Raw genomic sequence first — 22,288 nt, 5'->3', positions numbered from 1 at the left:
AACAAAACAAAACTCAGTAATTAGTGAATTGTTTGTTCAGCAAATTGCTTTCAGGAATTGACTTGGAGATAAACCCCGGCTGTCAAACTTCAAAGTCCACAGTTTTTCACACTTGCTGTATAGAGCTAACTCACTTTTCTGTATGCATTAAAATTCTATTAAAAATAGCAAATGTTTGTACAGCACTTACTATGTGCCAGGCACTGGGCCAAATGCTTTAAATGTATTAAGTCATTTAATTCTAACAGTAACTCAGAGAAGGTAGGTAATTTACCTAAGGTTATGCAGCTGATAAAGTGGCGAAACTCCAGAGCATATCGGCTCATTACTGATAACTACTGCCCCCAACTTTTTAAATAAATTAAATTCTTCACTAATTAGATTGGCCCTTTTTCATAGCTTTAACTGTGAGATTCCTTCTGAGAAAAGGAAGAACACTTAGAAGAGTTCGCCTCTTTCTCTGGTCTTAAACTTATTATTTATTTTCAAGCTTCCTGGGTATTTATCACATTTTAAATGACTTTATAAGTATATGTGATTTATTATTTTACTGCTTTCTCCTTCCTCCGAACTAAGAAAATACAAAGTCCCCCTTTATTTATTTCAAAATGTATACAACATGTTCTCTAAGCCCACTTGTAACCTGACATATTTGCATTTAAATCCAAACATTTGGAACATGATGTGGTGGGTGAGTATCATTTTCAAAAAACAATACCATTTCATGTGCTTGGGTTTCCTGCTGATTTCAAGAAGTGTTTGTGTTTTCAGGTCACCATCACTAACTAAAAGGGGAATAGGGGAAGGGGAAGGCGTGAAAAATAAACAGAACTTGGGGCACCTGGCTGGCTCGGTCAGGAGAGCAAGAGACTCTCTTTTTTTTTTTTAAGATTTTATTTATTTGAGAGAGAGAGAGAATGAGAGATAGAGAGCACGAGAGGGAAGAGGGTCAGAGGGAGGAGCAGACTCCCCTTCGAGCAGGGAGCCCGATGCGGGACTCGATCCCAGGACTCCAGGGTCGTGACCTGAGCCGAAGGCAGTCGCTTAACCAACTGAGCCACCGAGGCGCCCAGAGCATGAGACTCTTGATCTCAGGGTGGTGAGTTCGAGCCCCACGTTCGGCATGCAGCTTACTTAAAAAAAGGAAAAAGAAAAAAGAAAACACAGAACCAAGCACTTCTAGGTGTCTAACACTGAGCAGGTTGCTCTTATCCTCTCTGTGCCTCAGTCTCCTCATCTTTAAAGTGGGGATAAGAAATAGACCTGGTTGTTGTATGGATTAAATCAGTCCTATACATAAAGCACGCAGAACAGTGAATGGCACATAGTAAGTGCTCAGTAAGCTACTTGTTGTTCTTATTATGCAATCAAACCAATTAATATGAAGTACACATTGTTCATTTTGTCATATTAAACCATTTAACACACACATCAACTTAACTTTTATGCTTATTTATGACCAGTATAATAGAATAATGACATACAAATATATAATTTAAAAATAATGCTAATATCTGAAAGTATTTAAAACTTTCCTTTTAAATGCAATGGCATGGTCAGTCACAAACTGGTAGAAAGGATCGACACAGTTCTGATCTGTTATTTATATCCGACTATATAAACTCTTATAAACTCAGTAAGAAGACAACCCATCTGAAAATATGTGAAATATTTGAACAGTCACACCAGCAAAGAAGATATCTGGATGACAAATAATCATATGAAGAGATGTTCAACATTCTTAGCCATTATAAAAATGCAAATCAAAACCACAATAAGATTCCATGACAAATCCACTAGAAAAACTAAAATTAAAAAGATGGCTATAACCAAGTATTGGTGAAGATGTGAAGAAACTGAAACCCTAATACATTGCTGGTAAGAATGCAAAATGGTGCAGAGGCTCTGGACAACAAATTGCCAGTTACTCATAAAGTTCAATGTACACTTGCCAAATGACACAGCACAAGTGACCAACTGTCCTGGTTTACCCAGAACTGTCGATGTTTTAGCAATGAAAGTCCTGCATCCTGGAAAACTCCTCAGTCCTGGACAGACTGAGATGTTTCATCTTGCTACCAGCAACCTCACTCCTCGGAATTTACGCAGAAGATATGAAAACACATCCACACAAAGACTTATACTCAGATGGTCCTAGGAGCTTTATTTATAAAAGCTAAAAACAGGATACAACCCAAATGTCCACATGTTGATGAATGGATTATTAAACTGCGGTACATCCACACAATGGAATACTACTCAGCAATTAAAGGTTGAATCTTAAAATAATTATACTGAGTGAAAGCAGCCAGACACAAAAGATTATAATCTGAACGATTCTATTTATGTGACCTTCAATAAAGAGTAACACTAGGTGACAGAAGGTAGATCCGTGATTCCAGGGCGTGCGGGTGGGAAAAGAAGATCAGCTACAAAGGGACATGAGGGAAATTTGGAGACGGGGCGCGATAGAAGTGTTTATATCATGATTATGGTGGAGGTTATACAGCTGTATGCATTTGTCAGAACTCATCAAATTGTCCCCTAAAAATGATGAATTTTATTGGTATGTAAGTTATACTTCAAAAAAGCTGTTTAAAAGAAACTAAAGGAATGGGGGAAAGAATATTGTATACATGCCAACATAAAACCAGTAGTCAGCATTAATATAGGCAAGGTAGACTTAAAAAAAAAAAATGCAATGGCAGTGAGACAAGAAAACACAAGGTCAGGGCCTGGAACCCACGTTGATAATGTTGCTCAGTTGGGCACTTGCAGCTAGCTGCAAGCACTTGAAGAACAGGAGCCGCTTCTAGCTGGGAAATGGACTGATGCTTGAGAAACCGTTCCTTTCACGTATGGGCATAGGAGGATTGTTGTGCTGGGAAACAGAGGTTAATTCAATCCGAACAGATTCCGTGAAGCATTCAGGGGCACGGAAAGAATATTTTTAAAAAAACACAACAGCTTTGACTTTGTTTTAACAATGTTTCTCCTCTCCATGGGACAATGAGTCTTTTCATTTAGCTCTAGCAAGGGGGTGGGGGAAGGGAGAGAGGAGACTGCTCTGACCCTCTTAGCCTTGGGTTCTTCTAAGTATCCCCGTTCCAAGTAAATTGTCAGGCGAGTAGAATCCCACCAGAGCCAACAGGATGTGCTGTAGGCCGTGAGAGGAGAGGCCTAGCCCTGTGAGAACACCCTGTGTGACCTCAGTTAACTGGTGACTTCTCTCTCTGGGTTTTAATTAGTCAGCCGTAAAATGAGAGGCGTGGCCTGAGAACAGTGTTTCTCAACCTAAACCAGGCCACAGGCCAGCACAACCCTGCGATCCTAAAGGAGGTTGGGCATGACTTTCTACAAGGTGGTAAACTCTGCCTCTGGACAAGAAGAGAAAGGGGGTAGGCCGTTACTATTTTTTAAGTGCCTACTATGTCCCAGGCAGTGACCTGGGCATTTTGTATATTATCATCTCGTTGGATCCCTACAATCCTTCTGTGAGGAGGATGAGTTCCCAATTTTATGAATGGGACACTAAGAGGGGAAGACACTCTCCAAGGCCTGAGAGCTAGCGAAGGGACAAAGCCAAACTTCTATCCCTGCCATCTCCCTGGCCTGAGGAACTCAGATTCTTATCACAGCCAGTGCCTCCCTCCATGCTGGTCCCTTGGCCTAGAAGCCCTACATGAACCAAAATCGCATTCATTCCTCAAGGCTCGGTTCATTGTGTTACCCACTCTCTAAAATGTTCTCCAGTTTTCCCAGTACGGATTGACTTCTCTATACACCCCGAATAATGGGTTTGTTGTCTGCTCTAGCCCTTGGTTTCTTTTTCTTGCTACTAGATCTGTCTCCCTGCCTCATCTGTGAGCTGTTCCTTGGGACCATACCTTATCATTGCTGTATCACCCATGTGCTTGGGCCGAATTTTATAAATAAGCTTTTAGAAAATAGACAAATGTTGAATAAACACACTTATTGACCAAGAAAAGATCAATAAATGTTGGATCAAACCGGCCCTAGTTCGGCAACTGATAACTGCCAAGTCCCAGCTCATGTCTTTCTCTACATAGGATATTTGCCTAAATACAGGCGACCCCAGTGGCTGTCTCCTATGATGGGAGGACCCCCTCCCTCAAATTTCTCGGCCAAGTTAAATATATAATTTTAAAAGGATGTAGATGAAATATCAAATATCGAGTCACAGTAACTAATGTATCAACTTAGTCACAAATGCCTACTCAAAACACTTTAAATTACAAAAGAATGTTATCACTTTAGAAGTAAGGCTTTTCTCATTAAAAATTTTCCATAAAACAATGTTTTCAAATGCTTGCCTTTCAAACATCACTATTGTGTCAACAATAAAGATACGTTTTGAGTCTTCTAACGTCTCCACCTGTGTGTAAGTTGTCTGAGACACAGCACTTTCCAGACCCATATGGGATGCTGACGCTGGAGGTTTTATCTTGGGCCAGCAGATGAGGAGAGTGTATCTCTGCAACTTATTCACTCATTGTGTTGTTCTTTAAAGGACTGTATCCAGCATCAGCCAATCCTTGCAACTGGGAAATTGTGCCCTCAAGAATAATTACAAAATCTGAGTTGATTTTTTTTATTGTTTTGGTATGTATCTAGATGTATCCAAAGGTAGCACGCTGATTGAGAACATTTTGAATATTGTGTGTCTTCCCCAAACAGCACTTTGTTCAAAATATTTGCTAGATTCCCTGTACTTTGAGAGATTTTGCAAGGACTCAAATATAGGGCAATTTCCTCTTTTCTAAGGAATAATTTTTGGGGGGGAAAAACCCTCCCCTCATATTTTGGTATATATGGTCATTCCTTCCATATCTTTTTTTCCCTTCCATGCACTCAAGCACCAAGTCCTGCCATTTTTTTCTCAGTGATGTCACTCATGTCTTCTTCCCTTTCCATCCATACCGAGGTCACAGCCCTAGACCTTATTCCCATCACAGAGACCACTGGCAGCTACCCCCCCCAATATCTTCCTTCCTCTCCTTCCTTGGTAATACTCCCACTTTTTACGTGGACATGTGATGGGGTAGAATAAAGACCATGGCTCCCAGTCCTCCCTTCTCGCCTGTGTGACTACATGCTGGCCAGTGAATGGCAGTGGTCATGGTATGTACAACTTCTGAAAAGTGTCCTAAAGAAGGGATGGGGAATTGACCTCCTTGCTTCCTGCCTTCCTGCTAGCTGGAATGAGAACATCCTTGCTGGATACCCAGCAGTCATGTTGAACCATGACCTATGATGGAAATGGAAGCCACGCTGCATGGTAAAGCGAGGCACAGGAGTGGGGGTCCCTGACCTCACTCTCACTTTGGACTCACCGCCTCCAGGCTTCTAGAACGCAAGACAGAAATAAACTTCCTTCTTGAAGCCACCGTTATTTCAGTTTTTTTCTGTAAGTTGGAACTGAACATTAGTCCTAATTAATAGACTGTTTCCAAGTCTCTCCTATTGAATCCATCTAGCACCAGTGCTGAATTCAATCTTCCCAACACACTATCATGCTCGCTTATCATGTTCCTGCTCAAAAACTGCCAGCGACTTCCAACTTCCACGTGCCAACACGGTAAAATCTAGATTCCTTAGTTTAGCATTTCAAAGCCCTGTCATCTGGCCCTGTGTTATAATGCTGACGTCAACAAGTCCCCCCAGCCACCCCCCCAACACACACACACACACACACACACACACACACACACACACACACACAGGGCTGAGACTGGTAGCTGGGTCCTTCAGGTGCCAAGATCGGTGTGCTCTCCGGGTTGGGCCCCCACTCCCTCTCACCACTGACCTTGTCACTACCACCAATTTCTGACAAGGGCCCAAGCATCTGGGATCCAGCCCAGCCCTGCCTTTCCCTCCGAGTCCCCTTCAGGGTCCTGCCAGGTAAGGCAGTGATAGCCGTCTGCCAAGCGACATGGCAGGGTTCAAACATGACCTCACAGTCTGGAGCTCCAGGTGGCAACTGGTCCCTTGGAAGGGCCTTTCTGGCACTGTTTACTAGCAACAGTGATGACATGCTCCGCTCTCCTTGGCGCTTCAGCCTCCCTCTTCCCATGATCCTCCCGAGCTATTCTCACAGTGGGAAGCAGGGCAACCCTCCTGAGCTTTCCTAAAGATGGGGAGTCCCAGGGAAGGGTTCTCTTGAACACAGGTGCTGCAGACCAGAGGGCAGTGGGTCCCGGGGAAAGCGCTAGAGACCCTCTGACCCACCTGACTGGTCTTAAACTCCAGCACTCATCCCTGAGGCTTAGCATGTCCTCTGTCACTGCCTGCCCAGCTTCATGCCCAACACCTGGTGCCCACCAGCGTCGACACCCATCACACCCTGTGGCCTGTTTTTCCTGAGACCTGAGCCTGTCTCTACCCCTTTCTCCAGCCACACCCCTGCCTTACTCCTTGCCTTCTTTAAGGCACCAGTCAGAGCTGTTTCGAGGAAAATTGTTCAATCTCCTTCTACAACTTCCAAAGACCCTCCTATTCCTTTGCTGTCTTTCAAGGAGCAATCATCTATTCCCTTTTCTTTAAATCTTGGGCCTCATTACAACTACCTCTTGCTGAACAGAGATACCTGGTGCTTGCTGGTAAGAGCCCAGGGCACGACAACCATGGGAGGGTATCTTGGAGGTGGACTCTGCTATGGCGTCTCCAGTGAGTGAGCTCAGGCCACAGTGGTTCCAGTTTGCCTGGGTCTGGATGCTAGGAGCAAGGAAACCTGGAGCCCTCGTTGACAAAAAAGAGAGTCCTGGCAACTGGGAGGCCTCAGGCTGAATTCTATGACAGGAATAAAAGTATGGACGGGTAGTGAAGAGCCACAAATCTTGGCATTCTCAAGGGGATTCTAAGGGACCAAGTTTCAGGGGCGAAGAGGAAACTTTCCAGGCCATAAACCCATTTTGGTATCCTGACGTGGTTTTATGAAGCTGTCCCTTAGAGAGCAGGTAGGCAGAGCTGGGCAGGAGTGGCCTCCAGAATGGAAAACCCCAGTTAACTACATGTGGATTATCTGCCACCTTCATGTATTTGTGGAGAGGCTATCTTCCTGAGTTGGGGAGGAGGTGACTGCTCATAGGAACTCCTTGCTTTCTCTGGAAAGAGAGGTAATGGAACTCACCAGGTAGCTTTAGGATGTGCCTGGAACTGTTCTAAGGACTTTAATCCTCACAGCCCTGTAGGTATTAACATCTCCATTTGACAGATGAGGAAACTGAGGCATAGAGTAGTTGGGTTACCCCAAGGTTACCAACCTGTGAGCTTCACAGCCAGGGTTTGAACCTAGGCAGGCTAATCCCAGATTCTATGCCCTTGACCACCGACCCCTACAGCCTCCCCTCTCCTGGAAGGCCCGCCCATTCAATACACTTGGTGCAGATGCATCCTGGTCCCCTGATTTATGACAATTTGGAACTTGGTCAAATGGGTTGGTTCAGGGTGGGGGTCTGTTCCTGAGGCGCTACCTTCCCGGGTGTCCAGTCCTGGAGACCTTAACGAGAGAGGGTCCCCGTTTTTCTGTCTCCTCCCCAAACTGTCCTCGTGGGTTTCCAGCAACTACCACAAAATGCCCTCCCCCTTCTCTCCCTTCTCCACAATGGAGAGACACCGGAGGGAGGACCAAGAACAAAATCCAGATGACACGGCATTAAAATACCAGCCGACCGAGGGGAGGAATGCGACTCATCTGGCCTGTCTGTAGGACAGGAATCACACTGGATGTGCCCGCTCAACAAGTCTCCCCCCCACCCCCACCCCCCCGGGGCCGCGGGAGCCCAGGTCGGGAGTCCCCGCGGCGGGGCACAGCGCCCCCACGGGGCACTGTGGGCTGGCGGCCGTACCGTGCGCCCCGAGCAGGGAGCGCGCCCCGCTCGCCCGGCCGGGCTGGCCTGACTTCTCGCCGCCCGGGGATCCGGGCAGCGCCGCCCTCCGCTCGTGCCGGCCCAGCGGGGTCCGGAGCGACGGGTCCCGGGGCGGGAGGGGGCGCCTGGCCGCAGGGGCCGCGCGGAGCCGCAGGGGCCGGGGCGAGGCGGGCGCGCAGGCCTGGGGGCAGCGGCCGCGTGCGCCCGTCCGCCCGAGCTCTGCGGGTCTGTCTGTCGGTCCGTCAGGCGGTCGGCCGGTCTGTCCGCGCCTCGGGGCAGCCGGGGCCGTGCACAGAGCCCCGGGGAAAGCGCGCCCCGCTCACCTGCAGCCGCTGCCGCGGGCGCCTGGACAGCAAGACGGGCGCAGCCACCCGGGTCTCCGTCGTCGGCCTCCTCGGCACTCGGAGAGGCGCGGTTCTCCTCGGGGGTCGCTCGTGGGAGCCGCGGCCGCTGTCTCCTCCTTCGCCGCTTCCTCCAAGTCCCATCCCAGAGCGCTCCCCTCGCTCGCTGGCTGCCTGCGAGGCTCGGGGCCAGCGCGGGAGGGCGGCGGGGAGGCGGCGCCGCGGCGAGGGTGGGGAGCGGGCCGGGCGGAAGGAGGGGTGTCGTCTTTGGGGATGGGGAAGGCGCGGAGAGGGAGCGGCCCCACCCTGCGGGCAGCCCCGGAGGTGGGCACCCCGACCGTGCGCCCTGCCTGCCGCCACCCCGCTCCGCTTGGTGCCTCCGCCAGCCCAGGCGGGATTCGGACTCCAGGGGTCCGGACCGCAGACTCCGAACAACAGAGGCTTTGGGGGACTTGGCGGGGTGGGGTGGGGGTGGGGGGAGAGCATCTCATGCGGGAAGGGAGGCCTGGCAGGGGTACTCTATCCTGAACTTGGGGTCATGATCTGCAGGAAGCATCCACCGATGATGGTGATGAAGAAAAAGTGGTGAGAATTGAGCTAATTGGGGACAAGTGCCAGGACCTGTCTTGGCAGTGCCCAGAACACCCCACCAGTGTCAGTTCGTATTAACAGAATGTCCACTGGCCGGGGACCAGACCAGGCCCGGGGGTGGGGAGGGGAGTAAGGACACCAGGACACAGAGGAAACAAAGTTCTTACTCGGAAGGAGCAGAGAAAGTCTAGTTCAGACAAGACTTTTGAAATTATGCGCCAAGATATTTGCAACTTTGTAAGGTGGGAGAACATGACCTTAGAGGTCGCCGCAGAACTTTGGAGGGATGCAGATGACAGGATTGGGCAGTGGCAGGGAGAGGACCTGGTATGACCAGCGTAGGTGAGTGGGCAATGTACATCAGGCCAGCACATCTCCTAATAATGGCTCCAAAACTCTGTCCCCAAACCACTAACCCAACGCACCCAGGCCAGGTTTTAACAAGCTAAGGGGGAGAGGCAGCAGAACTAATGAGTTTCAAAACGTTTGGAGGTGCCAGAGTCTGATAATTTACGTCCTCTTGGCTGCCTTTACTCCTAACCATCACTCCTATTTTATGATCGAGTTGGTTTCTGGAATATAAATGAACACCAGGGACAAGATCAATTTCTCAGAAAAGCTCCAGGGGTGGGAAGTAAAAATTCTAGTCATAAAGCAAGGGGTTAACATACTCAAGCCATCAGGAAACTCCATGGTGCCATAATGCAGACAAAGACTCTTGTATCCATGTTCCCTTGTTCCCCTAACCCGCCCCTTAGGCCCACCAGGCTCTCTTGGCTGCCTGCACAGATCAGAAATGGTTACTTTGTATGTCTTTGGGAGGAGGTAGGTAGAGGTCAGAAAGCAGAGGAAAGTCTTCAGGAAATGTTTGGTCTCTGAAGTCTTGGATCCCACAGAAGAAAATTTTCTGAGTCTGGGCCAGTGAAAATCCCTTAGGAGCTGGGGAAGTTGAGTTGCAGTTTATGGAAACTTGCATTTAAAATGTGTTGCCTTATTCCAAGACACCAGTATGATCCAGTAATTTACCAAGAGAACAACAGCAATTCCGAAATCCTTCCAAATTTTAAGGAATTGTAAGTAAGTAACTGATTCCAGGGACTCTAGGATATGCCAACTAAAGTGGGTGTTTTTCTCCAGGGAATTCTAACGGAATTCTTCAGAATAGGAAATCTCTTTACGAAGCACTCCTGGGGCCAAGTCAAATGGGTCAATGAGTTGTTCTACCTTGTGGAATGATCCTCAGGTCTGCCAGAAAAAATGAAGCATAAGTGAGCTCAATGTCCTGAAATACCAAGTCAGAAAAAATAATGCCTTCATTTCCCAGTTACCTTTTTGGTGAATGCAAGTTGATAACAACAGAGGCTCTTGGGCAGAGCCCAGATTTGCCTTTTCTGCCAGAGGCCTTGCTACCAGCTTAGTGTACAGAGAATCTTATTCAGAAGTGTGGGTTTAAGATTTTCAGTTCTCATGCGGGCAATCGTACACATGCAGACAAGAATGAGGGCGTGTAGAAAGTTCAAGAGTCAGTTGGAATGGATAGCTGTCTAAATTCATTACACCTGGTAGCTCTACCGGGTCCAAATCTCAGTTCTCTTTCTCCACATGTGGTCTATTGTGGCGTAAGGACTGGGGTGGGGGACATCAATTGACCCAGGCCTCACAATCATGACTAACCTAATAGAGACTTTTGACATGAATTCATCTCTTCCTTATAAACCATTAAAACTTTCTGTTTTGTTTCATTTTGTTTCCTAGAGGGCAGATTGAAATTAGACTATTAAATGGAAGGGGACCAGAAACCAAAAAGCAGACAGGTTGGTTCACAGACCCACAAGCTAAAACAGACCTTGTATTGAATGGGTGAGGAGAAGTGTAGAATTGCAGTCTCACCTCACTTGCACTGTGTTTCTCAAGGTGACTGATAACGTTTGAGTCCCATGTAAAATGTTGGCGCTCCCCCCCTCTCATCAAGAGGAAGGGCAGGATGTCTTACCTAGGAGACATTCCCCCTTGGGCCAGCTGCCGTTGGTTGGGGCTGGAGGTTAAGAAGGGAGCACTGCGAGGTGGTGGCTGGGTTTCTACTCCAGCCCAGGACAGCACTTCCTTCTGGATGCCCCATCAGCGTGGACAGCCGGTTCCATGTCCAGAAGATCCTCCTTGAGGACAGGCTGGCTGATGGTACTGCTGTCCCAGATAGAATGATTTCTAAAAAACAAAAAAAGTACTCTCCCATCTTGGAAAGACAAGATGAAAGTGATCAGGAAAACACTATAGCAAGTCCAAATTTTATTTAGGAAAACAATATACTATTCAAAGAGGACTCAGATGTTTGTATGTGATCTTGAACTTGGGCCATTTGCTCCTGAGGGCAGGGACCAGGCCTTCTGCTTGTTTTCAGATATTGCCCTATGCCATGCTGTGGAAGGGACTGGGCTGTCATGGCCTGAACCTGGAGTTCAGAACCTTGTAATGTTTGGGAAATCAAGTTGATGAGGCTATGTATCAAAAATGAGATAATAGCAGGGAGTGGGGAGTTTCAATGCATAGGCAAGAGTGAGTGGAAATCTGACTTGTTTTCTTGGATATTGGCAAGGCTAAAACACTGCCTATCTTCCTGGAAACTGGTTCCCCTTTTGAGCAGAGGATGGACCTGCTAAGCATGGCAGCATCACTCCACTGCTTCTTTCATCCTTAAACCTAGGAATGGGTACAAAGTGGTCTGCCCTTAGAGGCCAATAGCCTTGGGGCGCCTGGGTTGCTGAGTCAGTTAAATAGTTAAAAATAAAGCGTCTGCCTTCGGCTCAGGTCATGATCCCGGCATCCCAGGATGGAGCCCTGCATCGGGCTCCCTGCTCAGGGGGGAGCCTGCTTCTCCCTGTGCCCCTCACCTGACTCGTGCTCTCTCTCTCTCTCTAAAAATAAATACAATCTTTTTTTAAAAAGCCAATAGCCTCATACCTGTGACACACAACTGACTACCTTCTCTCAATGCCATTAATAAATCGATGTCTACATTGGTTGCCTGGTGTGAAATCAGATCGCACAATAATCAGGCAATGACTATGTGTATCTGCCCTACAAAATCCTCCAGGATGCTGGCAGAGCTCAAAAATGGCGACTCAAGAATAACAAAAATATCAGAAGTCAGGACTTTTCCATGTTCTTTCTTGCTGAAGAAAATAACTGGGATGTGGTTATTACTGGGGTTCAACAGAAAGGGAAAGACTACAGATAGTCCAGTGGAAAGAATAAGGCAATGCACTGCAGAGAGCTGCAATAAATCATAAGATGGAGAAAAATAAGATGTAGTGAAATAAAGTGAACAATTTCATTGGGAGAGCAGTCTTTGAAAAGAAGCAATGGAAATGTCTTGACTCATTTAAAACAAGAATTGACAAAGCAATTCCCGAGAACAGAAAGTGCCAGAACATTACTGGCTACATGTGTACTGTACGTGTAGAGAAAGAGGTTGAGAAGATGATGCAATAACCAAAATTTTAGAGTTGAAAATTTTCTTAGAGCAAAATGTCTAAGACACCTCAGCATCCCTGGCCAGGCCTAATGAGAGAGCCCTGCCTAGCACTGCTTCACCTTTAGCTCCAGCCTATGCATGGGGGCAGAAAAATATTATCAGAACCATTTCTGAAAATCAAGTACAGGCATACCTCAGAGATACTGTGAGTTTGATTCCAGATCGGCGCAATAAAGCAAGTATTACAATAAAAGGAGTCGAGTGAATTTTTTGTTTTCCCAGTGCATATAAAAATTACATTTTTAGGGGCGCCTGGGTGGCTCAGTCGTTAAGCGTCTCCCTTTGGCTCAGGTCATGATCCCAGAGTCCTGGGATCGAGCCCCGCATCGGGCTCCCTGCTCAGCGGGAAGCCTGCTTCTCCCTCTCCCACTTCCCCTTCTTGTGTTCCCTCTCTTGCTGTGTCCTCTGTCAAATAAATAAATAAATAAAATCTTAAAAAAATTACATTTAAAAAAAATTTTTCTTTAAATTCAATTTAAGTAACATATAGTGTATTATTAGTTTCAGGGGTAGAACTCAGTGATTCATCAGTTGCATATAATACCCAGTGCTCATTACATCACATGCCCTCCTTATTGTCCATCACCCAGTTACCCCATCCCCCCACCCACGTCCCCTCCAGCAACCCTCAGTTTGTTTCCTTTGATTAAGAGTCTCTTATGGTTTGTCTCCCTCTCTGGTTTCGTCTTGTTATATTTTTTCTTCTCTTCCTCTATGATCCTCTGTTTTGTTTCTTAAATTCCACATATCAGTGAAATCATATGGTATTTGTCTTTCTCTTATTTCGCTTAGCATAATACCCTCTAGTTCTATCCATGTCGTTGCAAATGGCAAGATATCATTCTTTTTGATGGCTGAATAGTATTCCATTGTGTGTGTGTGTGTGTGTGTGTGTGTGTGTGTGTGTGTGTATACCACATCTTCTTTATCCATTCATCTGTTGATGGACATCTGGGCTCTTTTCATAGTTTGGCTGTTGTGGACGTTGCTGCTATAAACATCAGGGTGCGGGGCACCTCGGTGGCTCAGTTGGTTAAGTGTCTGCCTTCAGCTCAGGTTGTGATCCCAGGGTCCTGGGATCGAGCCCCACATTGGGCTCTCTGCTCGGCAGGAAGCCTACTTCTCCCTCTCTCTCTACCTGCCGCTCCTCCTGCTTGTGCTCTCCCTTCTCTGTCAAATGAATAAATAAAATCTTAAAAAAAAATCAGGGTGCAGGTGCCTCTTTGAATCACTATGTTTGTATCCTTTGGATAAATACCTAGTAGTGCAATTGTTGGGTCGTAGCTCTATTTTTAACTTTTTGAGGAGCCTCCATACTGTTTTCCAGACTGGCTGCACCAGTTTGCCTTCCCACCAACAGTGTAAGGGGGTTCCCCTTTCTTTGCATCCTCGCCAACATCTGCTGTGTCCTGACTTGTTAATTTACATTATGTCTAAAAAATGTACATAACTTAATTTAAAAAGATTTTATTACTAAAAAATGCTAACCATCATCTGAGCTTGCAGCAAATTATAATCACTGATCACAGGACTCCAAAAGAAAAAAATAGATAAATTGGAATTCATCAAAATTAAAAGCTTTTGTGCCTCAGTGGACACCATCAAGAAAAGACAACCCACAGAATGGGGAAAATCTTTTGCAATCATAGACTGATAGGAGACTTGTAGCTAGAATATATACAATTTAATAATAAAAATACAGCCCAATTTATAAATGGTCAAAATTTCTGAATAGACATTTTGGCAAAGAAGGTATTTAAATGGTGAATATGCAAGTGAAAAGATCTCAATATAATTTGCCATTAGAGAAATGCAAATCAAAACCACAAGACATCACTTCACACCCACCACAATGACTGTAATAAAAAGGCCTGGCAAAAGCGGTTCTACCAAAACCTGCAGGCCAGCACCTGCCCCTGCACCAGCCCCGTTCCCATGGCCCTGCCACGAAACAATGAGAGAGACAGTTCTTGGCAGGCTACCGCCCCAGGGTACTGCACAAAAAGCAGACTGAAACACACCCCATTCTTCCTGTGAAAAAGGCCTATTTACTTGTCCTGAAACTTCAGCCCATGGGGCAGGCTTCAGGTTTACCACACTTCCAGAGGCTATGGAAGCACTCTCAGGGAATGTAGGCTGGGGGGACACTCTCCCTTGGCCTCACTATAGCTTGTCTGAACCACCCAGCAAGCAGCTTATACACTTGTCTGGAACCCCAGTTTTTGCAACTGTCACCAAGAGAGCACCTCCAGATCACCTGGGCTGGAGGCCAGCAGAGTTTACAATCCTGGTCTCATAAGTCTGTATATATTTGTATATCTTAAAAGCGGCCGCCTGAGGGACCAGCTTCCAAGCAACCTGAGACTAGGTGCTGAGGGAGATCTCTCCCTCTGGAACACTCACAGGTCTTCGCATTGTCTTAATAACTGGGACCTATCAAGAATAAGTCAGGCTGCTTAGAGAATCACAAAGTTTTAAGAGACAACCAAAAGCTAGGGCAAGGTTCAACAAACAGTTTCATCTCCTACACAAGACCACTCCTTCAAGATGGAGAGGTGGTGGTTTCATCTAATACACAAAACAAACAGAGAGTCAAGCACAATGAGGAAACAGAGGAATGTGTTATAAATGAAAGAAAAAGATACAGCTTCAGAAAAAAACCTTAATGAAACAGAACTAAGTAATTTACCTTATAAAGAGTTCAAAATAATGGTCATAAAGATGCTCACCAAGCCTGGGAGAAGAATGCATGAACACAATGAGAACTTCAACAAAGAGAAAATTTAAGAAAGTACCAAACAGAAGTCACGGAGAATACAATACAATAACTGAACTGAAAATACACTAGAGGTGCTCAATGACAGCAGACTGGATGAAGAAGAAAGGATCAGCAGTCTAGAAGACAGGGCAGTGTAACTCACCCAAACACAGCAGCAAAAAGAAAAGAGAATTTGAAAAATTAAGATCATTTAGGGGAACTATAGGATAAAATCGAGTGGAAGAACGTTCCCATTATAGGGGTCCCAGAAGGAGAAAAGAGAGGGAAAGAAGCAGAAAACTCATGTGAAGAAACAATGGCTGACTTCACATTCTTCTCAAATGCACATGAAAAAAGATGGGAAATAACAAGTGTTGGTGAGGATGTGGAGAAATTGGAACCCTCGTATGTTGCTGGTGGGAATATAAAGTGGGGCAGCCACCATGGAAAACATTTGGGGCAGCTTCTCAGAAAGTTAAACATACAGTTATCACATAACCCAGCCATTCTACTCCTAAGTATATACCCAAGAGAAACGAAAACATATGCCTACACAAAATCTTGTACAAAAATGTTCATCACAAAATAATCCATAATAGGCAGAAAGTGGAAACAACCCGGGGCGCCTGGGTGGCTCAGTCGGTTAAGCGTCTGCCTTCAGCTCAGGTCATGATCCCAGGGTGCTGGGATCGAGCCCCGCATCCGGCTCCCTGCTCAGAGGGGAGCCTGCTTCTCCCTCTCCCTCTGCCCCTTCCCCTGCTTGTGCGCACGCTCTCTCTCTCTGTCAAATAAATAAATAAAATCTTAAAAAAAAAAAGTGGAAACAACCCACCAAGTGATGAACGGATAAATAAAATGAATGTCATTCTGCAATACAAAGGAATGACAGACTGATACAAGCTGCAACATGAATAAACCTTGAAAACATGCCAAGTGTAAGAGCCAGTCACCAAAGACCACTTGCTGCATGATTCTAGGTCCAGAATAGGCAGAACCATTAGAGAGAAATAAATTGCCTTGAGCTGGGAAGGTTGGGGGTACGGATGGGGAGTGATCATTTATGGGTATGGAGATTCTTTTGGGGGTACTGATAATGTTCTAAAATTGGTTGTGGGGATGATTGTACATCTCTGAATAATATTAACTACCATTAAATTGCAGACTTTGGGTCAGTGAATTGTATGGCATGTGAGTTACATATTAATAACACTTCGGTGTATGGGACTCATTTTAATTCTGAGTCTCCATGCAATTATTTTGGTCTCTTTTTGACCCAGACTGCTCCTCTTCATTTGCACACCCTGTTTTGAATGCTCTTTTTCCTGGAACCAGGTCTCTCACGCATAGGCAGGAATGGCTTCTTGTTCCACTCCTCAGCTTCCTTGCCTGTTTTTTCTGATTATTCTCTGGTTCTTGCTTTCCACTGCCGGACTCACCTACTGGTGAGGACTTTTGTACTCATCTACTATGGTCCCCCTCCAAATCACGGGGAAATTGACATGGCTTTACTAGAAGAATCTTGTGATATTCTTGTAAAGGATTAAAGGCAAACATGCTTTATCACACATAGTTTCAGGAGTTTTGTTTAAATCTCAAGAGCCCAGGAAGTGGATGAACACATCAACTGTACTTTGGTGGCATAGTATCTGTTCAGAATTTTGCCCTGTATACCCAAGGCCTCAGAATTCCGTAGGGTCTCGGATTTGGTTACTGAGTGCTTTAACAATACACTGATCTACTGGGAAGGGGAAAGGAAGTTCTGAGGGAGAGGGACATCTAGCAACTTAACTTGTCATTCAGAGCCCTACTGAATTAAGCTCACATATAAAAGGAACTTGATCTCAAGAATAGTGTGAGCTAAGAATGCTGTTTTCTTTTGATTTCAAATTGAAGTAGAGCATTAGCTAGCCTGTCTTAGCTGCTCTTTGATCTTTCTTCAGAGATCAAGTCTTTGATTACTGTGTTGCTGTTTTTTACTTATCACCTTTACAACCTTTTCCTAGAAGTCAGGAGGCCCACCCCCCAAATTACACACTACAGCAGCTGTTGAGTTGGTAGGGTTTTCTGGAGGAGTGACCCTCTCTTTGTTTCCTCGCATGGTCAATAGAAATAACATGTTTTCCGAGAGGGCTCTTCTGGGAGAAGTGGTCTCTGTGGAGCTTGAGCCCCACTGAGCTGTTCTTAAGAATTTGTCACAATTGGGGTGCCTGGGTCGCTCAGTCGTTAAGCATCTGCCTTTGGCTCAGGTCATGGTCCCAGGGTCCTGGGATCGAGCCCCACATTGGGCTCCCAGCTCGGCGGGGAGTCTGCTTCTCTCTCTCCCCCTCCCCCTGCTTGTGTTCCCTCTCTCGCTGTCTCTCTCTGTCAAATAAATAAATAAAATCTTTAAAATAAATCAATAAAATCTTTTAAAAAAGAGGTTGATTAATTCAGAATTAAAAAAAAGAAGAAGAATAGCAACAGGAACCATAGAATGTAAGATGTGTGTTGCCTGGGTCACTGGGTATGCTATGGAGGATTGTAAAATGAATACTTCCCAGACTAGTGGGTCATAAAAGCTTCCAGAAGGGAGTTTTTTAAGTTGAGATCCCAAGGATGAATTGTTGGCTTTATTTTATTTTTTTCTTACATTACTTATGTTATTTTTTGAAGGCAACAGGTTTACAATGTTTCCTGGTGCCCCCATACCTGGATTCGCTGTGAAAATGTTTAAGGAAGCTGGCTCTCAGGGTTGCAGATGATAGAGCACATTAAGTTCATAGGACAGAAGAAAGCCTACAGCCCCAACGGAAAGGACTGCTCTGTTTCGTCTCCTTCTCCTTTGATAGGCGGGAAAACAGACACATTGACACGAGCTTCCTGGGGCAGGGGCAGGGAAGGAAGGTGAGTCTCAAGGCCTCCAACTATTCCTCCAAGACAGTACAAACCAATTATAACACTGTTCTACTTACTCGCATACTAGTCTGAGTTAGAATGCCTGAAATCTTTTTTATTCAGATGTATTATTTTTAGGCGGGGTGGGGGGCAGAGGGTGAGGGAGAGAGAATCTCAAGCAGACTCCACTGAGCGGGGAGCCTGACCTGGGGCTCGATCTCACGACGCTGAGATCACCACCTGAGCCGAAACCAAGAGTCAGACGCTTAACCAGCTGCGCCACCCGGGTGCCCCTTCCTGAAATCTTAATACGCATATTTTCCTCAACAAAGATAAACCAGTGCAGTTTTAAAATGGTGCCTAATTTCCTCAAAAGCAATTCTCACTTAAAACAATTAACCACTCTGAAAGTCCCACTGCATCTGATCTTTCTTCTGCCTGAATCAATTCTTTATAAGAATTAAAAGCTGATATTTGCAGAACACTTCCCAGTCTAATAGGAAACTGACAGCTTTACTTGTGTAATGCAAACCTCAAGATAAAGATCCACCCCAGGTTTACAAAGTTCACATGGCTTTTCATGACATGCTTGCCTTATTGGGATGTATTCCTTTCAGTTAGTGGAAGTCAACAGTTGTTGGTAAGAAGTGAGAGGCATGTACAGAATTCTGGGATTCTAGATGTCTTAAAGATACACAACACCCACTTACATGGACTCAATTGGCATTTAAAGCCTGGCTCTGCCAATAACTGGTGTGACTTGGGACCAGTTCTCTTCCTTTAGAAGTCTCATTTCCTCATCTGTACAATGCAGATGAAGCTCATATGTATGAAGGGTTTAGCACAATGGCTGGCACATCGGATGGGCTCAGTAAATGGTAAATGTCATTCCACTTGATCTAAAGGTGGAAGTCACAGGGCTGGAGACTGATCAGATATGGGGAAGGAAAGGTGGAAAGAGGAACAAGGCAGAGGAGCTGTGATTTATCTCCAAGTGGCATGACTGGGACGATGAGGAGGCCATCAGCTGAAACACAAGTCAACAGGAGCAGATTTGAGGAAAGGGAGGCCAATTTCCCATTTGGGGCACAATGAATAGGACATGTCAGTAAGTCATCGAGATCGAGAAAACTGACAGCAGGATAAAAGCAGGGTTAGAGCTGCTCTTATTATTTATTGAAGGGAGCTCTATGTAGCAAAGAGAAATGTAATTTAAAAAGGCCTAAATTTCAAAGAACTAAAGAAACTTCCAGTGACAGTAAAATAGTGACAAAGAATAATTACAAATACATTCCTTTAGCTAATATGAATACTGGGTGAAAAGCCACATCTCACAAAGGCCACCACACAGGGTCAGAGGGGCATCTTCACCACACAGGACACAGGGTCCTTTGTGCTGTGCCTGGTGGCACAGGGAGCAGATCCATTGTTCCCTTGTCTTCCCACAGCTGGGGGTTTCTTCAGGTGGAGACCACAGGTGGAAGTGTTATTGGCTCTTTAGGTTCCCATGTCCCAAATCTAGGATCCCAGGAATCCGGAACTTACGACTTTTCAAGTTCCGAGTAGGCAGCGGGGGGAGTTGAGATGCCACCACACCGGATGTGGGACTAGCAAGTAGCAGACAAGACAAAGACACGTTCAATCTGGGCCCTTCCTGAGAGAACTGTGGCTCAAACCCTACGTGCTGGCTAAGCGTGCCCAGTCCACCTGGGCTCATCCAGTTCTCTTTCAAACTCGCTTTGCTCTGTGGCAGCAATAGACCCTGGGCATCTCGGCATAGACCAAGGAATACATGTTATAATTTTATTTGCTGAGTTGAAGAGGTTCCCATCTTAGTATGCTTACTTAATAAACAAAAACTGCGTTTGGACTGTAAATGACTTTTTAAAAAGCATGTGTTAAGTTTTAGCTGGGATGAAACAAACACACTTGAGTCCATTACGCTGTTTTAAGCCAAACTCCCCATTCTGAAGCAGCAGCTGTTCTTGCTAATTAGGATCACATCGAAGGGTGGATAGTGCTAAGGCTTTTTCTTTAGATCTTTATTGTTATGTTAATCACCATACATTACATCATTAGTTTTTGATGTAGTGTTCCATGATTCCTTGTTTGCGTGTAACACCCAGTGCTCCATGCAGAACGTGCCCTCTTTAATACCCATCACCAGGCTGACCCATCCCCCCACCCCCCTCCCCTCTAGAACCCTCAGTTTGTTTTTCAGAGTCCATCGTCTCTCATGGTTCGTCTCCCCCTCCGATTTACCCCCCTTCATTCTTCCCCTCCTGCTATCTTCTTTTTTTTTTTTAGTGCTAAGGCTTTTGCCTTGATGTAATTTTTTCTGGGCTGGCCAATGACAGCTTCTCTCTTCTGATGTCTGGGTGCTATAGTCAGCAAGAGGCATGTGTGGGCTTCTGGGCAGGTCACCGATCTGGTTGGCCTCCATACTCCAGAGTCATTTGGCAGAAAACTTGGCCAGTGTGCAGAGACACTTTTAAGTGAATTCCATGGGTGTGGAGACATCCTTGCAAAGCCTTTTCCCTTCCCTTTCAGTCCGAGCTGCCAAAAAACCCATTTTATACAGCTCTAGGCACTGTGTTTGGTGCATGTTAGGTCTGAAGGTGGGGAGCCCTGGGAGGGCTGAGCCTACACTTGATGCTGGCAGTCCTTTTGCATGATTCTTTTGATACTCTGGCAAAGACACCTGCCCTCTCCCCTCCAGAAGATTAGAGACTGCCTACATAACCAGCAGTGATATTATTTAATGATATTTACATCAGTTTCTAGATGGGTTGCAAAAATGGCACATCTTCTTCAAGAAATGGAAATGTTTTTACAGTCTCATTAGTTTTCCTTGATCAGAAAGGCTCAGTTTGCACAACAGGATTTTATTCTCAAAGGATGACTATTTCAAATGCAATGCATCCCTCTATGGAGAAAACAACTCTAATGGTGACAGTGTCTATACAGATGGTCTAGTGAGATCATTCCTAAGAAGTATTGTTAACGAACTGAGAGTGAAAAGACACATGAAATGAGGAGTGGTTTGGGTAAGCAGTCAAACTAAACAAATATTTAGGGCCAGAACAGAGTAATTAAAAAAAAGGCAGGGTGGTGCAAAAAAGGATGGGAGGGGGAAAGTTTCTTGCATTCTCAGGGAACAATAAGACAGGGTGGGGGCAAGGACAAGGACACCAGACTTGGAAGAGATATGGCACAAGAGGTTTGTGTTGGAAGAAGGTACAGGAAGGGGTGGGCAAGTCTGCTGGCCTTAAAACTCGTCCATATGGCTGGGCATTCTGCAAATCTGACCAGCTTGTTCAGTGGGAAGCTCAGTTCCTAGGGTGGACAGACCACATCTAAGCCAACAGGTGTCAGCTTCCGGGTCCCTCTGGCCCAGAGAACACACTTAAAACTCTCCTACACGGGCTGCCACTTGGTGGGTCCATTGGCACACCTTCTGGCACTGGGCTGAATATCCAAGATCTGGTCATAAGGATCTTGGGAGGGTGGTCAAGATGAAAAAGCCTGAGGTGCTCTCATCAGTAAAGTGACCAAGAGGCGTACAGGCATGGGGACAAGTGAGGGAATGACTGTAGATAGCAAAATAGAGGAGAAAGGGGTCAGATATTAAAGTTGGATTTAAAATACAGTTAAGAGAGGTATTTAATTGGATTAGTGATGAAATAGAATGAATTGCTGAGTCATGGAATGGGCCCTGCAGGGTCATTTTAATCCACACATCACAACCTCCTCGGGTGGAGTTGAGAGGACAGTTCGTGACTCTGTAGAGGTAACTACGGAGGAGGCTTTCGCGCACAGCCCAGGTTATGCTGTAGAGGTTAGGAAAGGCCGCCTCGCCAGTTCCAGATAGGACCCCTGAGAATTAAGGGATATTCTGGTGTCTGTGGTGTGGTCTGAGCATTACATGCACAATAGTCCCTCAGAGGACGCCACACAGACTCAAACTCAGCACTTCCACTTAACCCTGTGCCATTTTTCATACCACAAAAATTATTAGAGGGCTGGAAAATCACAGGGAGGTCCATGCAAGCAACTGTGATATCCTGTGTGCCTTCCGGAGATCAGTGAAACTGTCCGAGAGGCCTCTTCCATTCCTAACACCTCTTAATATGATTAACTTACTGTGAATCTTATGGGCACAAAGCTTTCAGGAAGAGAATTTCCTCGGTTGAGTTTATAAAGAATACTAATGAGGTATACCAAAGGAAATCACCGAGGCTGATTCTCAGGGATAAAAATCCCCCCCTCCTACCTCCCTTATTTAATCTCCCTTGGAATGGAG

The 22,288-nt window shown here is 45.7% G+C and overlaps 1 protein-coding gene across 3 annotated transcripts in view; it reads right to left on the bottom strand.

The window, feature by feature from the left end:
* Window positions 1-8,440, bottom strand: part of MATN2 (matrilin 2) — a 130,370-nt gene extending 121,930 nt beyond the window's left edge. For all 3 annotated transcript variants that reach the window (XM_027622807.2, XM_027622815.2, XM_027622820.2), the window contains exon 1: window positions 8,213-8,440. The gene's annotated coding sequence lies outside the window, so the exon portion shown is untranslated. The remainder of the gene's footprint in view (window positions 1-8,212) is intronic.
* Between the last annotated feature and the right edge of the window lie 13,848 nt (window positions 8,441-22,288).

The sequence above is a fragment of the Zalophus californianus genome, chromosome 4 (assembly GCF_009762305.2).
Source record: "Zalophus californianus isolate mZalCal1 chromosome 4, mZalCal1.pri.v2, whole genome shotgun sequence".
Lineage (NCBI taxonomy): Eukaryota > Metazoa > Chordata > Mammalia > Carnivora > Otariidae > Zalophus > Zalophus californianus.
Note: the sequence above shows the minus strand (reverse complement) of the source record. Positions and strands in the feature narration are given on the sequence as shown.